Consider the following 21,491-nt stretch of genomic DNA (forward strand, 5'->3'; position numbering starts at 1 on the left):
TAAAACACAGAGGCTAGATGAGATTTTCAGTGTTTTCTGCTGCGAAGAATCAAATGGATTTGAACAAAGGTTAGATCTCTTTGGGGCTTTATGGTAATGTGATATACGGTGCTGCAATGGAATTTGCGAATGCATGTCTTAGTTCTGTCTGACTCCAAGGATGGAGTGAATGGTAATTATGCTGACCTCTGCCCCTCCCTCTCTTTCTCTGCCCTCTGGGTAAAAAGCCTGAGGAGGTAATAAACAATAGATAGATTTGTCTTGTTTGCAATACAGCTGCGCTCCTAATGACACGTGAGATCCGCCTCTGTTTTGAAAATAATTCACGCCAAGATCTGCAGGTATTCAAATTGCATTTTTAATTGGTTCCGCACAGGAATATCCCAATCAGATGTAAATGAATTGAAGCTCAACCAGAGACTTACTGACTGGTATTAAGAATTTAGCAGGCTGGCAAAAGACCTGGAACACAAAATTAATGATTAAGTTTGGCAGGGGGGGAGGAACACAATTGCAGTGAGGATGAAAGCCAGCAGAGTCAGCCACAGACCTGTTGATGAGCCCAGTTTAAAAGAACATTGCAACATATGCTACCATTTTCCAACAATGAACACAGGGAACTTGTCTTACCTTTCTTACACACCTCTTCACCTTCTGTGGTGGCAACATGCTCTTTTTGAAGTTTTACTCTGGCTATAGTTATTTGTAAACTTCAGCAACTGGCTATGTTTTTATTTTATTTTTTTGCAGTAGTTTCTTTAATTTTAGAGATAAACACTTATTATCCTTAATTATCATGTTCTCCTTTTTTCTCATTGTTAAAAGTGGCTAAAAGAAATAGGTCCACAAATTATGTCATATTTGTATCTCAAAAAAATTAAATGATGGACCATTAAATAACAGTTTTTTGGCAACCTAGTGGTAGTGGTAAAAAAATAAAAAAAAACCTTTTTCAATTAGATTCATTACATTTATGTTAAGAAAGCCAATAACTGTGTCACAATAAAATCATTTTATTGTTTTAAAAGTAGAATCTTTCTGAATCTCCATTACTTATTTTCACAATAAGAAATCTAAAATAGATCCCAGCCAAAGTTTGACCATCTCATCTACTGCAGTTTTTGTGGTTGTTTGTATCCAAGATTCCCTTAACAGAAAAAAGGACAATTGAAGATTTTTTTTTAAATAGAAGCTCTGTCTTGCAATATCTAACGGAACTAGATAGCTAGATAGCCCGACCGAGTTGCTTCGCAAGACAGACTTCACTGTGACAAAACATAACATGGTGTTTTAAAATTACGATCTTGTCTTAAATTATGTTTTACAATAAGACAGATTTATGTATCACAACTTTTTTTTTTTGTTAAGAAGGAATGCCGTTATTTATGCGAGTGATAACAAAACTAGTTAATTTCATTAAAAATCTTTTTAATGATTGCTAACATCACATTGATCAAATATTACCAAAACACATTGCTAAGAAAACAAAGATAGTGTAAGGTAATTGGAACCACATATTGAAGCATGATGATGTTCTGGCTCCTTCCAGCTCCAGCAGTAGTACTAAATCATAACGTACTCCTAACCACAGTCTTGTCTTCGTTTAGCTTCCTGCTTTCCATTTCTTCCATCCTCTTTTACAGGGATGATGTGAATCACCACGTGAAAATAGTAAACATACAGTAAAGGTATTTTCTCTAAATAATTCAGCAATCTTGAGCCCTTTTTAGACTCAAGGTTTACCTGCGGTCCTTTCTAAAAGCCTTCTACTTAACAGCAGTTTTCTGGGAGTGTATCCACAGTGGATCATATTGCTGTAGCGCCTGATGTCTTCCTCTGTCATTCAAATAGGTATGTGGTTATGAGCTGCAAGGAGATATCTTGTGTGTTTGTCTGCTTGGTACGTGCTCCAATAATAGTAATAATAATAATAATAAAATACTCAAAATGAAACCTTGGTGTAATGATGACCTTAAACACAATGACACCCTTTCCCATAACATTGTCCTGTCCAATAGGCCAGAACTCCCCTAAGAGGCCTTACAGCAAAGTCTAGGAGGAACCAAATGAGAGAGAAATCGATTACTTTCCTCTCTCCACTGTCTCTGCCCTGGCTGAATTACTGAAACAAGATGCTGCACTTAGAGGAGTCTTTGGAGAGCTCGGGGGAAAGAAAGAGAGGTGGGTGAGAGAGAAACACTTTTAGGGACATGGGTGCCATTTAGACGAGGACCATCTTCTCACAGAAAGCCACTAAAAGCAGCGAATGATCCTCTTCCTGTCCCCGGCTGGGAGGTGGTTAGCCTCCTGTGGTTAAGTGAATACAGAGCTTACATTTGGGTTTGAGGTCAAGGCAAGATCATTAAAAGAATATTTATTTCTGAACTCCAAGCATGCATCATTTCGCTTGTGACTTCAGTTCAGCATGTCACTGGTGCCCGCATGATCACATTTCGATGCTCTGAAGCAGCCTTCATGATGTCACACCGTGTTGTTTAGCGTCGGCTCGGACTTTTATTGTCAAAAGTACGGAGATAAAATTGAAACTAGTTCGTCTGGCAGACAGAACACGGTGCTTAAGGGACCCAATCCATGTAAGTGCCATTAAGTGGAAATTGCCGTTCACATATTCCAGTGGTTTGATTAATTATGCTCTCTCATGTGTTTTGATAAAGGCCAAATGAAATATGGGGAGCAAATTGCATTGTGTTTCTGTATCCTGTTACGTAAAAGCAGTTTAATTATTGACACATGTTTTGCCACCTGGCAGGGGAAGGGATTGTCGGACATGAATAGGAATCATACAATGAATGTTACGAAAGAGCAGAAATGGTACTTGAAATACCACATGTTTCTGCATCTGAGGCTTGGTTGATGCTTCTGCCCTCGCACTGGCTCATCCTTCTTGTTGAATCAGAGCAAAGTGCAAGAAGATGGCAACCTTCTAAAGGAAGCATTGCGATTAAGTGACTTGACTTTGAAATTCATTTAACTTTGTGAGGCAGGATTGCTTCTTGAAAGGTCTTCACTGGCAAACATGGAATTAAGGCAATATTTTATGATGGCTGTGTAGCCTCTCTGGGGGACTAACGGATCAGTGCAGGCTTTGTGTGATATCTTAAGATAGCTCTTTCTGATCAGTGGAGAGGCTTAGTTACAGACACTACTTTGAACTCAAAGAATCAGCGTAAGACAACAAGCAAATTTGCAGCTTTAATTGAAACGCTTCCTTTTCCACCCTCTCTTTCTTCCTTTTTGTCTTTGTTCTCAAAGAGTTTCTGAAGAGCAGCACCCTCTAGTGCCATGGAGATTGAAAGACAACAATATGCCTTCTGTTGTACTCTGTAATACTTAGAGTGCACTTCATTCTGTATTCTACAGTGTATGTGGAGGTATTAGCTCATAAAACCCTCCTACTGTTGTATGAACCGACTGACGTCCCTCAGCTCTATATGAACAGCAGGGCCCTGATACTCAGTCCCAAGCTGTTCCTGTTTGCCCAGAACGATCAGGCCTGGCCTCATGCTCCCTACCTGATCTAGTTGACTGGGCTGTGTAAGTTAGGTAGGCAGTCCCTGTCTCCATTCCCCTCCTCCCTCCCAATATGCACTTGGACGGGGGCTCAGGCTCCACCTTTTGTGTTCCACAGGGATAGGGGGCCAGATGGAGGAATTTGATTAACCAGCAGTGGAGGACCAAATGTTCAATTGGATACAGAACCAGTTGGAAGACGGGAGTGAGCGAGGGATGAGGCGGGGGTAGAGAGAGAAATCTAAAATGGCTGGTCATGTGCGCTGGCCAACACTTTTCCAAAGGGGAGCCCAAGCAGACACTGAGGTGTAGTAATGCAGAAGCCCTTTTCCAAGTACCAGCTGGGCCTTTTAGGAGGCTCTATCCCCACAGCAGACACTCAGCAGCCTCCGAGCAGCTTGACTTTACCATATGTGGAACTTTTTTATGCTCCACCTGGTTTCCCCAGGGGTCTTGTGCCGCTGGGATGCTGGAGGCAGGTGAATTGCTCTTAATGCAAGGCACTGAATCACTGGGCCAAATACATGAGGGAAGTGCCTGGGGAGTGGAGAGGAATCTGTAGAAAGATGGACTGGCACGACCTTGGTGCTCGTGCCTGCTTTAGCTAAGAAAAACTCATGATGTGTCATCATGCCTCTACTCTATGCACAGCTCTGTTTTAGTTATGTTAAAACTATATATATATATATATATATATATATATATATAAAATCTTTTCACTAAGCACTTTGTTTGTGCTGTTCTCTAAAACATTTTCTTAGTTTTGAAGTTTTCGGTTGCGATTATTAGAATTGCATCTTTGTTTAAGGTATACCTGCCAAATATTTCTAGTATTGTCGTGGCTTGTTTAAATGACCAGGCCTTCAAAAACCAATTTCTTCTCCTTGAACGTCAGTTACTACATCTAAATAAAATCCAGTGCAATAGTTTGACTTCAGAAGTAGATTTGTAGATAATGTTCACTTGTGCGTAATTAAACCTCAGCATAACCTGTTCTATGAAGACCTCACAAGTCTGAAGAAGTTATGAAGACCAAGGAATACAGTGGCACCGCCTTCAAACAACATCAACATTGCAGTGGTTTAAAACAAAGGTTCTCTATTCTGGAACTCAGGGCCCACTGTCCTAACTGAACTAACTCACCCTATCCCTCGTTTTAAGTGTTTCCTTACTGCAGCACATTTGACATAAATGCATGGCAGTTATTAAGCTTCTGCAGCACTTGATGACATGCTGAGAAGACAATGCGGTTCTTTGAGTCATGTGTGCTGGGGCAAAGATGCATTGAAAACATGAAGGAATGTGGGGCCCTGAGGAAAAGAACTAAGAATAATTGGTGTAGATCAAAGAAGATTGAAAACCCAGTTAAACTACAAACTCAGATATAATTGAAAGTATCTGACAAAAAACAGGTAGAAATATTAACTTTTTGTGTGGAAACCTTGTAGAGACATACCCTGACAAACTTCCAACTATAATTGAAACAAAGGGGTTTTGCAAAGTGTTGACTCGGAGCGTGTGACTGCAAATGCGTGCCACACTTTTTCAGATGCTTAGCATACTTTTTTAAAACTTTGTTTTCCTTTTCTTCCATTTCACAATGATGTACTGTATTTTGTAGGTGTGTCACCTAAAATTCCAGTAAAATACGTTCAACTTTGTCGTGGCAACATTATAAAATGCAGAAAAAGTTCCAGGAGTAGTTTTATAAGGTGTTATACAAGCATAGCTTTCTCGGTCCAGGCCATCAGGACAGCTACTGTAGGTCAGTTGAGTGAAATTTCGGCCAAGATGATGGGGATGTGGTCACTCTCCTGCCTGCACCTGTCTTCCTGATTCTGTGGCACAGAGCCAGAGGTCAGGGGTCACCACAGGGGGCTGTCAAGGTCAAAGGTTTATCACTCTCCAAGGGGTCTTGGAGCCATCACTCAGATCCTGCAGTACACACGCTCTGCCCAGTCGAATTTCCCTCTTCCCCCACTTTTTCTAATCCTTCCAAATGGCTCAGGCAAAACTCCTGACAGCAGTGAGAGAAACAAACTGTGGGGTGTTGAGCTCTAAGCCATCAGCTGGAGATTTAACTTTGAAAAGATTCCCTTTTTACTCGCTGCCCTTTCCACCAATCTGAGGGCACACCAGAGTCCAAGCACCCAGAGCAGCTGCCCTCTGACCCTGCCAGCGGTTGTTGGTTTATTTTGTTTGGGCATTTGAGAGGGAAGGGGGCCTGCTTTTGACAGGTCAGGCAGCAGGACTTGGATGAGGTCTTTAGCCAAGAAGGGCCAGAGAGGGAGAATTTCACAGCTCGAGAAAAGACACACAAGCTACGCTGGGCTGGCTTTGCTGCTCCAGCTCCAGCATTATACCCATGATACTGGATTAGTTGTCATATTCATGGAGACATGTGGAAAATGGGCTAATTTGGGGGGCGATTCATGCAAAGTCAATTCCATCATGCAGGCAGAAATTCCACGATACCTCTGTTTGTGCAGCTGTGCCCACTTCTCAAATTACACCAACCCCCTTCACAACCCTTTCTGCTCCCCTTTACTTCCTTTGAGCGTGCCAGGAGCCTCACACAGGTCTTGTACTTATCTGGGACTAAAGTAAGAGATTATGAAACATAAAGGGGAGCTGTGAGGTAGAGCCACGGTTCTTCCTCGGGTCGGTGGAGGGGTGTGCTATATAAGGGGCAAGCAACGAAGCCACATCAAGAAGTACTAACCATCAGGCTGTAGCACCAAGTCTGACAGACCGCAGGGAACAGACCTGCCGCATCGAGTCTGTCAGCTGTTCCAGCAGTTCAGTGCAATCGTGGGAGCCCCTTCCACTGGGACTGTGTTACTGAGGGCCTTTCTTCTCTGTTTCTGTTTTATTTTGGGGGGGAAGAGGGAGGAGGGGTCAGGGAAGGCAGGGTTGCAACTCTGTGTGCAAGAGGGGGTTTCGAGGGGTATAATTTAGAGCACAGAGGGAGCTTCGTCTCTCCATCCTATGATTTGGAGGTGAAGACAAGCGCCCTCGGGGGCCCCCTGTCAGAGCTTTTGGGCGCGCTCAGTGCAGACTTCAATAAAAACACACAAAAAGAATTCCCCCACAAGGGCGCCTGGCTGAATCGCTGACGCCAATGTAAAAGATTCAGTTTTTTCTGTGAATCATTTAGTACACGACCCCAAGCTTGCCAGACAACGTGACAATAACAAGGAACTACTGCTCCGTCCTCCTCGTCGAGAAATAACGGGGAGTAGTTGCAACCAACCAGCGGAGAAGGGCCAAATGATTTCTTTCACACCAGCAATTTCACACATCGATCATCCTCTGCCACTCCTCCATTTTCCTTCCTCTACTCCCACCTCTCATTCCCCCCTTTTCTTTCCTCCTTTCACTGTATTCCTGTCATGACAAATGTCAAACACAGTCAGTTAGGTGTGTGTGTGTGTGTCTCTGTGTGTGTGTTTTCTTTTTTTTATTTTCTTTTTCTCTTTTTGGCAAGCAAGATGTTGCCAAGTCGAACGTGCGCTGGGAGAAGACTGCTGCAGAAGCATCACACTGGAGCATCAGCATCAGATATTTCTGTGAAAGTAACAGAAATGTTTGAAGGTGTTGTCACAAGCTCACAGGTTCCTGCTGTTTGTGTGCACCGGAGGGAAATGGCACCTTCTCAGCCCTTTTGTCTCCTCCCTCTCCGTTGTTGTTTTTTTTTAAACTTATTTCTCTGTTTGGTTGTTATCACTTTTTACTATGGTTAAGAATCTCAGCATGGCTGTTTTTTGTTGGTTTTGACAGTGGGGGTCGGTGTTACAGTCGGAGTTAAAATTAGAGGAGTTGTTTCTCTGAGCGACTTGGAGACATGTCATCTTCTGGAAGCGGCAGGGAGTCTGTCAGTCACAGCCATGGTGTGTTTTAATCATCTCTGTCCCACTTGGTGGAGCGCTGACGGTTAGAGTGAGGGTTCCCTCCCCTGGACAATACCAGTGCGCTAGAATCTCATATGCTCTGATGTCAGACACAGCAACCGGTTAAGAAATATGAGACGTTTTCTTCCGCAAGTTAATCCTACAAATTCAATGGGGGAATCAAGCGACGTCTGGTGAATCTGACGACGTATCACAAGCGTGTTTGAAAGGCTTTTGTGATCTTTCAAAGGATGTGACAGCTGGAAGGAGATTGGCAACAAAATAGCGGGAGTTTGTCACTATATTAAGAGAATGAAGTAGATGGAATAATCAAAACTTATGATGTGTTTGAAGCTTAATGAGCTGGGGCTCCCCCCAAGCGAGCAACAATAGCAGTGTTTTGTAATCCTATAGCCATTGTCACAACACACCAAGGAATTAACAATATGCATTTATTTTTACATAAAAGTGCATATTTTGTTTGATTATGTAGCAGCAATGACAGCAAATCTTTCCTTTCAGCTGCTCTGCGAAGACGAACAACCCTCAGAGCTGAGAAGCTCTGGGCAAAAAGTCAGGCTGTAGAGTCCCTTAACCCTCAGTCAGAATGGGCATTTCACCTCAACCTAACCCTGGTCTGAGCACGCTCACTTTTGTCCATTCCAGAGGCTCCTTTTGGGACCATCTTTTGACAATCATAAGTTGTCATGGTTCCTGAAGAACTTTCGTTGTAAAAGCTTCCTGCTGACATCCTTGAAATCAGTAATGCTCTCCAGGCTTTCGTCATTCTATGATTGCGTTTGCTTGTTCAAAGAAATGCCATTTAAAGCATCAACATTTGAACTTTTTTGAAGTAAAAAAAAAGTTGCTTAATTTGAAGAGCATCCACACCCCTTTAATCTTTTCATACTTTATGAGGTTATTATAACAAACTTTAAAGTGCATCTCTGGCTGATAGTCTCACACCTTTGGCAGCCTTTAATTTATTTTAATTTTGAGTTTTATTTGTTGGGATTGCGTTGTATTTAGCTCCATTTACCATCCCATTAAGTTTGACCTGACTCCCAGCCCCTGTTGAAGAAAAGCATCACAAAAACCTTATGCTGCTACCACCGTGTTTCACTGGGGCTGATAAGTTAGTGTGCCAAAAAGTTCAAATTCAGTCTCTTTTGTCCAGACCATCTATTTCCATTGATTGAAACCACGTGACCTGCATAGTTTATTGCAACTGAGACTTTTTATGGCGTTCTTTCAAAAATGTCTTTGTTTCTCTCTTCTTACATAAAGGCTAGATTTGTTTACAACTTATGGATGTCATGTTGATTTTCAAAATACTGTGTGATGTTGTTTTATAGCCTAACCATTATCCCCATCTCTATTCCTAACCCATCTTCTATGTTCCTTAGTCTTAATGGTGCAGTTTGTTCTCTAATGTTCTGTGACAAACCTCTTAAATCTTCACAGATGAATTTATACTACCATGCAGTAATAAACAGGTGAGCTGCTGAAGATAGTTTCATTGAATATCATTTTGGTAAAGAGGCAAAAGAGAAGAAGCATACTACACCTTTTTTTTTTAAACATTTCTTTTAAATGTGCATTTGTAATTCTGCATACAATTTAAAATTGTTTACTGATTTCTGTAGCATTAGGCCACTTACCATCACCTTCCTAAAATTATGGCCTAAGTCATTTTTCGCCAAAAATATTTTTTTTCAATTGTCTAAATCATCTATTGGAAAGAAAAAGGTGCTGAGAGTGACATAAGCCATTATTTTAGAAAGATGACGATAGAGGTTTGTCTTTGGATAAAAGTGGAGAAGTTCACTGTGTCTTAATACGTATATGTGCCTATTTTATGGAGAAAAAAAAAACCCCACAAAAAACATTTATTTGTTTTTAGTGCTATCACACTTTACGTCTTATTATCTTTTCTATGGTGACATTTTCCACAAATATCTTGTCAGTTGTGCTTCAAACAGAGGTACTTAGAAAAATATCCCTACAAGCTCCTGAGCAATTAGTCCAGCTGCCTGCCTTTGTCCACCTACCTATTGTGTTTTTTGTAAAACACTATTCTCTTACACCTCCACTTACTCCATCCTCTGAGACAGGGCTGGAAATCCAAGGCTCTGAGTTGAACCCACAGTTGGTTTAAACATAATGAAATGTATGTCATGTCTCTGGCTCACTCCCTCTGGCTTCTCTTCACCCCTGCCTCCCCCACCCCACCGCAAATGCACCGTCTTTGACAGGGAGGCCTCTGTGGCTTCTGCTGCAGTGATCTTTAGCCCCGTTAGGTCCCACCGACTATTTAGGATGTCCCTGCGATTTGAGGGTGGACTCAACCATAGATGCACGCTTCATAGCATTGACTGCAGAGAGAGAGGGTGGCAAAGTTTTGGACAGCCATGGCAAGCCTCTTAGAAACCATGGCTGATTCAAAGAAAAAAAAACAAACCTCCTCTCTTAGTAATAAATTGATGCTACAGTGTCCTTGTTGTAAACGTCAGAGTTAGTAGTGCTTACCATATCCACGCATGGGGCGCCAAAAAAACATGCACATGTATTCTCTAGTTTCTACTTTTTCATCTATTTTGTCTCTTCTCCCCAACGGTGTACACATAATAGAAACCATGGCAACGCAAATCAGGTGCAGTTTCTGGAAAAAGGACACAAGCTGAGCCATTTCAGATGATGCTTATTTAAATTTCAACATATATTGACTCAGCTCAGTATCTGTGCCTTTTTTTTTTATTTTTTTAGTTTGTATCCAATCTGTATGCAGATGAGACTGAACCCACAGAGCGTCTGTACGTATTTGTGTTTATGAGGCTGCGTATGTGGTTTACCTAAAGCTTTGGAGCGTTTGGCTTTTTGTGTTCCCCGGCGCACATACATGCATGGACATGTGTCTGTGCATAGATATCGCGGCTCGAAAACGAGTGTGCATGTCCACTATATTAGACAGAAGCGCGTGAGGGGGGCGCCCCAGCGTGTGTGTACTGCTGTCTGTTCAGAGCTCTCCGCGCCAGCAGGGTGCGCCATTCCAATTTACCCATCAGCCGAGGAGGCAGGGGGTAAAAGCGCGGGGCATCGCTGTCGGAGATTTCACATTCGAGGGACAAGATTACCTGTCAGGGGACCCCTGTGTGGAGGTGATGAGGGAGGGTGACTGCAGGGGCACAGTGTGGGGGAGTTCAGACTGTTTGGGGGGACAGGAGGAGTGCTGAAAGATGGGGAGGGCAGCACGACTAAAAACCACCCTGAAATCCATGGGTTCTCTGTTTTCTGGGGAGCATAGCTGCCAAGTTGCACATCTGTTTGACACCAGGCGCTGTGGTATGGCAGTCAGGGGCTGTCTGTCCTGATTCACATCTCTTCGCTCTCTACTTTGTTGCGAGAATCTAAACCACTGTTGGAGCTCTGTGTCTGCAGAGAAGCTTGCAAAACATTTTCTTTCTATATGAAGAAAAAGAAAACCAAAAAAAAAAAAAGAAAAACACAGAGAAAGCATGAAAGGAAGATGTAGTGTAGCATGGCTCAGATTTAGATTTTTCTCTTGCATGAGCCTCTACGCTCGCCCCTCTTGAATTTATTCACATTTTGAACCATTAAAATCACACACCAGACTGCTTTTTTATGCTGTTTTATGTGATAGACTAAAATAAAACACTTAAAATAATTACCAGTAACTCTGTTTTTTGTTGTTGTTTTTTTCACATTTCTGTGACCAAACTTTCATTTCCTTTACGCCTTATAAGTTTCCATCAGTGACTGTTTTTTTCCCCCTACTCTGCCATAAATGACAGACTTGTAATTTGCACGTTAAGGAGTTGTTTTGTTGTTGATTTCAGGCATGAATCTGTGGTGCTCTCCAGAAATGCAATGAGCCTCTTTGATTGCTTCTCACATTAATGTGCCATACTTATTTTATTCGGGGGCAACAAAGTAAAGGGTGGATTAATACAAATGCACACCTTGTTATAAATTTAATTTGATCAGAATTGTTGAAAACCATGAATCTATTTCCTTATATATATGTCTAAGTTTGTTAGGATCGATCTTATAATATCTGTGTAAAATACAGAAAGTGGAAAAGTTGCAAGGATATGAACAAAGGGGTATAAATACTCTTCGAAAGGCACTTTACGTGTTAAGAAACTCAGCGCTTGAAACACCAGATTGAATCGTTCCTTAAAGCCCACAGACCCAGCTTGCTCTCATCTGTGTTCGTTCTGCTTATGTTTAAGTGTCAGCCAAGATAACTAACGCTGCTCCAGAGATCCTTAAAGTCTGTTGGGAGACGGGACATTCCAAACTGCAGACCTCATTCTTTACCCCATCTCTGCTGCCATTAGTTAATTATATGCAGGTGTTTTCCTTTCTCAGTCATTTTTGTTGTTGTTGTTGTTCAAGACCTAATAAAATGTAGCCATAAGAACAAAAAGCCAGAAAGGCGGCGAGAAGAAAAGGGGGGAAGATGGTGTCGGAGGAAGTGGCTGAATGTGCTGTGTGAAGCAAATTATTGCCCCCATGTAGATTCATCAGTTCTCCCTGCTGGATTAAGGAAGGGCCTTTCTAATGAAGTTCGCCCCGTCAAAATGAAGGGACTAATTCTGATTTAGCTGAGGTAATGAACTTCCCCTCTCCTAGTGAGAGCAGCGCCATGGGGTGAGGAAAGAGGGGTGGCGGTGTAAGAAGAGGAGGGGGCAAAGCAGAGTGGCAGCAAGAGCGAGACGGAGGCAGGTCGAGGATTGAATACGGGAGAGATCCGTGGAAGGAGGACAAGATAGAGCCAGGAGGAAGAGTGAATGCAAGGGAAGAAAGAGAAGAAAAAAAAATTATGCAAAACGGCTGTCTCGTATTTGCTGAGATGTATTAAATTTCCAGTGCGGGTGCCTGTGTTATATAAAATTATGTTAATGTCTTGTGGCCCGCTGCGAATGGCGGCTTGCTGGTCCTGAGCATGCGTGGCTGGCCGCTACACGGAGCGCGCTCAGTGGGACTCAGCTTTTCTATTAAGGAAAACCTCTAGACACCTGATGATGAATTCTCTCTCACCAAATGTTCCCCCTTTTTTGTGTCGAAAATATGAGCGCTTCTCTAAATGACTTTGGAGAGCCTGGCATGGCGCTTGGCGGCCCGCATCTAGCAGGGGGGAGAAAGGGTTTTAAAGAAAGGGGGGCAAGTGGAGGGTGCGGGGGGGGTCCCTTTGCATCAGGCTAAGGGAGTCAATTAAGGCAAGCACTGATAATTATAAGCCGGCAGAACGCAGGGGCTGGCTAATTGTACAGTGTTCCATGCCGCGAGCCCAGCCAAGGGGCCGTTCCTCAACACTCTCCTTCCTTGCTCTTTTGTGTGGACCGTGAACCCCAAAGACCCCTCATACTTCAGCCTGACAATGCCACAGTGAGGCTTGCAGAAAGAAGATGTTAAAAAAAAAAAAAAAAAAAAACGAGAAGAAGAAGAAAAAAGTCCAGCATGTGCCCATAATTAACATTTTACATTCAGGCCACTCACTCTTAAGAGATCTAAATTAAAGTACTGCCTCGTTTCTTTTTTTTTAAAAGCTCCTGAAAGTTTTATTGTTTCCCTGCTTGTTTGTAATCCTTACTTTGTACACCAACTTTTATCCAGTCTTAGAAAGTCAGGGCAAAGAGGCTTGACCTTTACTTCCTCCTGAACACAAACAGGCCCTGTAGTTTAGAATAGGTATGTATGTGGAGCAAATTAGAGCATTTCAGTGTAGTGGTATTTTTTGTGTGTGGCTGTAGGGGGTCCAGCACTCCATGCAATCCATCTCAGGCAGCCTGCATTGTTTGTCCCCAATGGACCTCCGTACCTGCCTGCAGCTGCTGCGCCTACATATCATTCGTTAGCACGTATTTGCCTCTCACCTTTGTTGTTCTGGATCTCTCCCTTCTCCTTTTTTTTTCTCTCTACAGCTACAGTGACCTACGCACTGTACAACTGGTCAAATGTTTTAGTTGTTTTGTGTTTTTTTCCAGTTTAAGCATAAAAAATGATTTGGTGACTTAGGACGGGAGGTTTAAAGCTGCAAATACCAGTGCAAGTTGTAATATCAAGTTCTACAGCTGGATTTCTTCTTCAAGGCTATCCCTAGCTTTAGCTCCCCCTAATGGTCCTACAGCGATCATTAGCAGACATTATTGTTCCGAATTTGCCTGAAATCGTCACACAGCTAAGGTGGGATATGTAAATCTGACTTGTGCAAGTAAATGCATATTTAACACATTCTGGGCATCATGTTGGAAGTACTCTACCACCATCTAGTGGTCAAAGTCTGGCCCAGTCGTATACTGAATTCCTTGAATATATTGAGATTAACAATCCCTTCATAATTTTGAGCCTGTTTGTAAAACAAACACAAACATATATTTTTTTTTATAAAATTCCAAAAAAATATATCTTCAAGCTCAATGAACAGAATTATCATCTATGTTTGCTTTTGGAGAAAAATCTGAAATGCTGAGAAAATAATATATTTTTTATGCATTCATTTGCATATTCTAGTAGATTTTAGGGTAAAGCATCTTTTTTAAAGCTCTTCAAACTAGACACCACATTGTTTTTTTGTGCTGTTAAAAGCCTGTTATCTGTGAAAAACGTAACATTTGTAAGTATACTTGCCAGTTCATCTCCAAGTCTAACCTCGTCTTCCTCGTGTGCATAATTAAGTAAACATTAAGGTTGCCACCCAGGAGTGATAAACCGGGATGAAAATTGGACTCAAAATGCAACCAATTTTTTGTCATCAGGAACTGAAATTATAATCATTTACGTTCATTTGCAAGCATACTTGTTGGATGACAAGTAAAACCAATTTCTGAGCAATATGAAACACACTTAAGATATATTTTAACACATAATACAATAGTAGCGATAAGAGTAAATTTTTTCTGACAAGTTAAGCCACAGTTTGATAACATAGCAGACGGTAAATCATGTGTTGGACGTCAGCTAAAAATCTAAAAAATTAGCTGTCCCACCTAAATAGGAAGTGACTCACAAGTCTCTTCCCAGCTGTTTTTTTTTTTATTTTTTTTATTTTTTGCGTCTTCTCTTCCCTCTGTCCTCCTGCATGTGACCTGAAAATCGATCTCAGCATGCCAAGTAGAACGATGTCTCAATTTCTAGAATAGATCCGAAGGAGAAAGGAACAATGAGTTGAGTGAGCTTGAACAGCTGTGCCGTTTTGTGGGAGCTCTTTCAGCACTCATGGTATGAAAAAGTTTTTACAATAATTCTAAAATGTAAATTTCACAGACACTTTTAGTGCTCATGTAAAAGAGATAAAAACGTTTTCAAAAGGTTTGATTTCTAATGACTGCTTAGACCAGTGAACCTTTTGACAGAACTCTCCTTTAGAGAAGAGAGTTTTCCAGGACCCTCCACCTTAACAAGAGTTATTTTTTGTTTGGATGATTGCCGTTTATATTTCAGTCTCCTATTTTTTTATCTTCTTTTGTCAAAAAGAAATAGTTTGATCTTTTTCAAAATAAAGTAGTAATTGTGTTTTCATAAAACAATAAAAATTGAAGTGCTTCATCAACTAAAATAATTTTAAAAAGGTGTTATCTTTTAAGACACACTTCAAGAAAATTATTATCCATATTATTGCTGATATTAAATTCATCGTCACTTTACTCTCACCAATATAAACAGAATTCTTTTTCACGTGTTTACAACTATTTGTTGTGAACATATCTATCTCGAGATCAAACACATGAAATAATAAAATTAATTAAAATTAAATAAATTTTAAGATCATTAAAATCAGTAGACTCTTGTGACTGTGACAGAAATGAAAAAAATGAGCCAGATTTAAACGTTAGTTAAGAGAAAAAGACAGGAATTTCCAAATGTTTTATAGGATTTTGAATTTTCCACATTTATTTACTTTTCTGTCTCTATTGTTTTGACAAAATATGTGAACTGCTGCAGATTTTATTACTATTGTTTAACCCAAGAATTTTTTTTTTTTTTATTGTTAGGTTTTTTTGAAGTGCAACTAAGAACTTTGGTAAACTAAATAATAGAATAAATACATTTTAAAAATAAAAAAAAATTGGCTGACCCATTAGTCTTTACTCAGACACACATGCACGCACGTAAATTGTTTCAAATTAAGCCAAGAAAAAGTAAAAAAAAACATAATGCTTTATATTTACTTAAGAGAAATATTAAATATATTGATGAAACATATTTGTAGAGAACAGATCTCTGTTTATTTCCTAACACTTACAGTAAATTTAACAGTGCTTATGTCTTCCTGTCCTCGTTCATAACATCTGCATGCCAGCAAACAGTGACACACTGTCGCCATTACTACGCTGTTACTGATTATCACCTAAGGAAACGGTTTTCGTTCCAAAACTTTAGAGGAAATAAGTCGCATTGTTTGCCGCATGGAGGCTGGACAGATTTGCCTTGTGAGAGCCCACAGCATCGCCGCGTCAGTTACGTTCCGGTGCCTTTCGTGCTACTTCCTGTCATAGAAAAAGTGCATAGTTGTTGAATGTGCAATGCAGAGACATGTTCAGTTTGAAACACTGGACAACTATATACATTAGCTCTGTTTGTGATAAATAAATAGACAAACATTAACAAAAAAGAGAGGGTACATGTTTGTTTAAATTAAGAAGTGTTGGTACAATATTTAAAATAAAAACACATCACCACCATTTGACTTGACCAATGGAAAACAAGCCAAAAGGGCTGTAGTAATTCTATAATTCATTGCGTTCTAATGGAAAGTTACTTTAATATGTTACATGTGGTATTTGTTTGGTTTGTTTTCTAAACTTGTTTAAAACAAATCTGAATTTATCTCTTGTTATGCCATTCTGAGATTAGATAGTCTTAAGTTGTTTTAAAGAGAAGATAGGGTGGGAAAAGATGAATGCTGTCTATATAGAAAAAAAAAATAAATTTACTTGGTGTGTTTGTGGAAAAAGGAGAAAGTGTCCTCATGATTTTGTCCCTCATGTTTTGTGAAATCCAAAAGGTGTTCTACTTGGCTAAACCCTTTGTAACAGTCGTTGAAGCGTTACGCATGTTTATCTCAACACAAAAACCTGTCACTTTGGTGTTTCTGCCTCTGGCCTGGTAGCCAGGGGAGCTGTGAAGCGGTTAATGTAGGCAGAGCGCGCCTGATCCTAGCAGGGGCCTAGCCCTGCTCTGATTAGCACCTCCAACGAGCTGCCATGCATCAGAGCTGACATTGTCTCAGAGTCTCGTTCCCCCACAATCCTCTGCTCTTGCTGTGTGAGGGCGTCACTGCTGACATGTCACAGCCTCACCCCTCCTTCTCCCTCTGCAGGTTGGAAATAATCCAAAGTTGGGAGAGGATCATGAGAGCTTCACGACCTGGGTTACCTTATCTGTACCTTCCTCTCGCAGAACAGAAAATGCATTTTACGTCCTCCGTCTTTACGGCACTAAAGCTTATCCTTTCCTGGCGCAGTCGTCCTCCAGCATTCTCCAGTATTTTCACTTTTATGAGTTGACGCATCAACACATATCCCTTCCTCTTTATGTTATATAATGATATTGTCATACATTTTGTAAATTAGGACATTTTACTTAATATGTCACAATGAAAGTGACACGCAGAAGTATTGATACTAGAAAGTTATTATGGTTGGATCTAAAGAAATGCAACATGAGCTGTAAGTTTAATGTCATTCTGCTGCAAGGGTGTCGTCCAAACCTTAATCTTTTGTGACCTAAAATTGCTTTTCTTCCAGTTTTGCCCCTTCCATTTTGCTCTGTCCATCCTTTCTTAAACGCTGACCAGGATTCCTCTCCCTGCTATATAAATGCATTCAGTTTGTTCTCTATTGTTCTCTAATAACCACCTTTATGTAGGGGTGTCAAAGTAAAGTGGACTGAATACACCAGACCTTTTAAATTATTATTTATAATTAATAAAAAAAAACTATTTTATTTATTTTTGTTGTTCCACTTAAAAAAATGCCCCACTTTGTGTTGTGCTTCCACATAAAACAGTCAAAATAACATGACTCTGCTGCTTGCAATCTTACAAACTGAGAACAAGTTGAATGTGTGCGGATAGTTTTGCAAGACAATGAAAAAAAAAAAACAAATTCTCTAACTTGATTCTCTCTGCTCCTCTTAAACTGTGGAGGCAGGAAGACGGTATTAAAAATGTTCTCCCGTAGGCACCAGTTCTCCAATCAGTTTTGGTCCAGGGGGAGTCCATCCCTCTGAGTTCCCACCTACCACCTTCCCACCCCCATACTCTGCATTCCCCCGGTCCTTAATGGGCCACATAGTACTTCTGAAATGAGCTCTTGCCTTATGAGCAGTGCTTCTACCTCAAGAGAGCGCACCACACGGAGGTGGAGTCAATTTGTATTCACCCATAATTCCCTGGGCCTTAATCACGCAGATTTTCCCCCCATTATCAGTTAATGGATAGTTCCCGTGGAGAGAAGACGAAGTAAACCCACCTACTGTTTACAGGCCCGAAGCTTTCTCTTCTGCTGCCATCCAGCATCCTGCAGTGGCTTGTGTGTACAGCAGTGAGTCTGCTGAACAGCAGTTCTTGTTGGTTTATTAACACATAACTCCAACATCAGGCTGAAAAGTAGGAGACAGATGGTGAGGCAAAGGCGGAGTTCCTCATAAAACATGCTCATCCAAAGCAGGTATTCCTTTCCTTTTATTGCAACGTTTGACATTTTAGATACTCAGCCGCGCTTTGGCCTGTTAGTTTGAGAGGACTAGCTTTGATCGCTACGTCTGCTCCCTCTCCGCTTCTTCTGAAACAGCCCATTCAAGTCTACTAAATATTCTCAATTTGTTCCCCCACTTGTTTGCTCATTACTCTCTGCAAGAAGAAGTGCCCAGATTGATGTCCTTAATATCATCTACTCTGGCGACGCACAAGCAACTGGGGTCCCTCTAATAGTGAGCTTCAGAGAAGCGTTCACTGTGCCCCAGAGAGGAGAGTAAATCTAAGTATCAGATTTTTCTCGTGGAAAACGAAGCGCTCTAATTCAAACTGCTTCTCAGCAGAATTGTTTAAAAGTAGTGAGGGACAGTGATGACTTTGGAACAGAATAAGATGAGGGAGATTTTTTTAATGTTTTTTAATTAAACAATGCCCCTGCATTGTACTTAATTACACACTGTCGTCTTAAATTAAGGTTACCTTTGGTTACTTTATTTTTAGTCTGTTACTCATCATTAGATAGTTATTTCAACCTTTACAGTTCTGTGCAAAAGAAATTATATGCCATGAATTATTTCACCTGTTGTCATAATTGTCAATACTAAAACAAACTTTTTTTTTTATAGCTTTTATATTTCAAAATATTGCCTTGCTCTTTTTTTAAAAAAAAATGTTGCTAATGTTAACTGTAGATGGGTTGAAGTGTTTTGAGCTGTGATTTGAATAAATTAAGAAAATCTATATTTGCAATGACAGGAGGAAATCCACATGTTAGATGCTGTAAAAGCCTTGAGTTCACCCAAAAGGCAGTGGACTAACCAAAAACACAGAGCAAGAACTACAACGGGTTGCTTTAATTTCAAAAAGTTCAAGCACTGTGAATACTTGAGCTAAAGTTAACACACCATGCTCGGTAAACTCTGCCTGCATCAATTTTTACTCTGCTAAACTACAGGAGCCAGATCCGCAAGACCCTGCTTCCCAAACAACCTTCAACAGCACGCAGTTCTCTGGCTGGATAAAAAAGTAAACAGCACAGAGAAATAGAGACCATTCTTTGTGAAAGTAGTTTTCCCCTCTCCCTCTCCTGTCCTCCACATGGGAGAGATATTAGGCGTTTGTGTTTTAAGGAGCTGTGAAATACATAAACCATGAGCCCCAGGAACGCGAGACCCTGTGGATATGCAGATGGGCTTACTTTGCTGGTGTCAGGGATGCTTAGAGGGAGCAGACGCAGGAGCAGTTCTCATCTAAAGGATTTTCTTAGGAGTGCAGGGGGACAGGGTGGTGGCAGCGAAGAACACCCGGGAGACTCGGAAAAACAGAATGGGAGGAGGGAGAGAGGAGGATAGCGAAAGAAAGGGAGAGAGAACTGACAGTCCCCCGTGGCCTTGTAACTATATCCAGAGTCTGCACGGTGCTCTAAGAGGGGTGGGGGCCCACACAGGGCCTTGCTGATTGGGCAGGCCTGGAGAAGGGCTGGGGGGGCAAAAGGAAGTGACCTCAGCCCAATGAGGCAGCTATAGGGGTGAGGAAGCTGACTTCCTCCCTTGGCTCTCACTAAGAAACAGGCTGCCAGCCTGATTCAGCCTCTGCTACTTTGCGGAATACAAACCCAGTCCTGAAGGCTGCATCAGCGGCCGAACACAGCATAACCTGCTCTGCAATCACTTAGACTAACTTTATCTGAACGCTTGTCCTCTGTCCATTAATTGTTGCTTGTTAGATTTGCTGGAATTATCTAGAATTTAAATTCACTAGTATAATTGTTTTTTGTTATTATTATTATATATATTTTTTTAAATATAAAAATCAATAATTGCCTCCACATGACATCAAGTTCTGTTCATTTACCTTTTCATTGTTTCTTACAGCTGTAGTTGTGGTTGTAGTTCGTCTGTCTGCTGTGCCTCTGCATTTCATACTTCCCAGCATAAACATGGAGCTGTCAGTCGTGGGATTTTATGCCAATATGACGCGTCAATCCACATTTTGTACCTTCCTGATGAATATTGAGTACCAGCATTCAGTATGTCATCTGGTGTCCTTCTGCATGCCTAAATCTTCACATTCAGTCCACCTCTCACCTCTCAAAAAAGAACAAGATTTAAATGCTTTATGATTCAAATATATTTCAACAATTGTCTATATTTTATGCTTCTTCAGTCAGAAAAAAATGTAGTTCCAAATTAGAACTTTTTAACGTTAATCTGTGTAAAAGTTTATGTCTAAAACTCATCAGAAGTATATGCTGCTTAAGTGTAAGTGTAAAACATGGTGAATATGTCGAGAGAAACTAAGAATGGGCCACAAAGTTCACGCTATCAGTGACACGTGCCAGTGATTATTCTGCTCCATATACCATTTCATTTGAAATACGACCAAGTACCACTATTTTTTTTTTCTTTTTCAATTCTGATTGTCAAAATCACCAGGCTTGTCCTTTAAAATTGAAGTATTTCAACTTCCTGCCTCCGCTTTCGCCTCATGCACCTGCTTACAGACACCAACATAGACATTTGCTCGCACAAGGTCAGTCATGCAGGTGCGGAGTTATCTGCATAATGAAACAGGCCAGGTCTCTAAAGGGACGGCATTGTGTACAGGGGTCAAATGAGGGCTGCGCATATGGTGGAGGAGTGGGTCCGGCGTAAGCTGCGGCGAACTTGACCTCCAGTGTGCACATCCTAACACAGATAGGCAAACAGTGGCGATCAAAGAGAACAGCGATCCTCTTGCACGGCTGCATGAATGCACTCGCGCTACCCTCCCCTGCGCCTCCTCCCCCCAGTCCCCACCTTTCGCTGATACCTGGTGCTACACTCAGATGCACATGTAGGGTACAGAGTAACTCATCTGTCAAATACATGATCGCAACAAACACAACACTGACTCGCTCCCTTTTGAACTACTTTGATAGGTTTTTGCCTGTCAAGCAGAGATGTCTGCGAGAACACAGCGATGTATGGTGCTTGCCGCTTGTTTCCATGCAGTAAACATATTATCAGAAGCTCGGTAGAAAATGTATACTTATGTTATTGAGAAATGATGCAAGGGAAAATCTGGCAAAAAGGCACTATAATATAAAAGTTCAGTGTGTGTATATACTTTCTCAATGTTTCTTCCATCACTGCAGGAAATGTTTCAATTTCCTTTTTTTTTTTGCTGGAGTATTAAGGATCCAGTTGTCACATGCACTCACCATCAAATCGAAGCCAAAGAAACTGTGATGGCAGCTATTTTTTTTTTTCTTTACAGATGCCATTACTTTGTCTAAAAGCCTTACTGCGAACACTAAAAAGGAAAATACAAATGTACTAATAAATTGACAGTGAAAAAAAAGATTG

At 41.0% G+C, this 21,491-nt stretch overlaps 1 protein-coding gene and 1 long non-coding RNA gene across 10 annotated transcripts in view; one reads left to right on the forward strand and one right to left on the reverse strand.

Annotated features, from left to right (window-relative positions):
• znf521 (zinc finger protein 521) overlaps positions 1 to 21,491 on the forward strand; it is a 114,594-nt gene that overhangs the window by 67,234 nt on the left and 25,869 nt on the right. The gene's annotated exons all lie outside the window — the stretch shown is intronic.
• On the reverse strand, positions 8,593 to 19,873 carry LOC107837004 (uncharacterized). The gene is made up of 4 exons (XR_001662981.1): positions 19,343 to 19,873; positions 17,921 to 18,050; positions 14,435 to 14,578; positions 8,593 to 10,883 (listed from the first exon to the last, which is right to left on the reverse strand). It is a non-coding gene; the product is annotated as an uncharacterized LOC107837004 (long non-coding RNA).

Source organism: Poecilia formosa, unplaced genomic scaffold (assembly GCF_000485575.1).
Source record: "Poecilia formosa unplaced genomic scaffold, Poecilia_formosa-5.1.2 Scaffold104, whole genome shotgun sequence".
NCBI classification, from domain to species: domain Eukaryota; kingdom Metazoa; phylum Chordata; class Actinopteri; order Cyprinodontiformes; family Poeciliidae; genus Poecilia; species Poecilia formosa.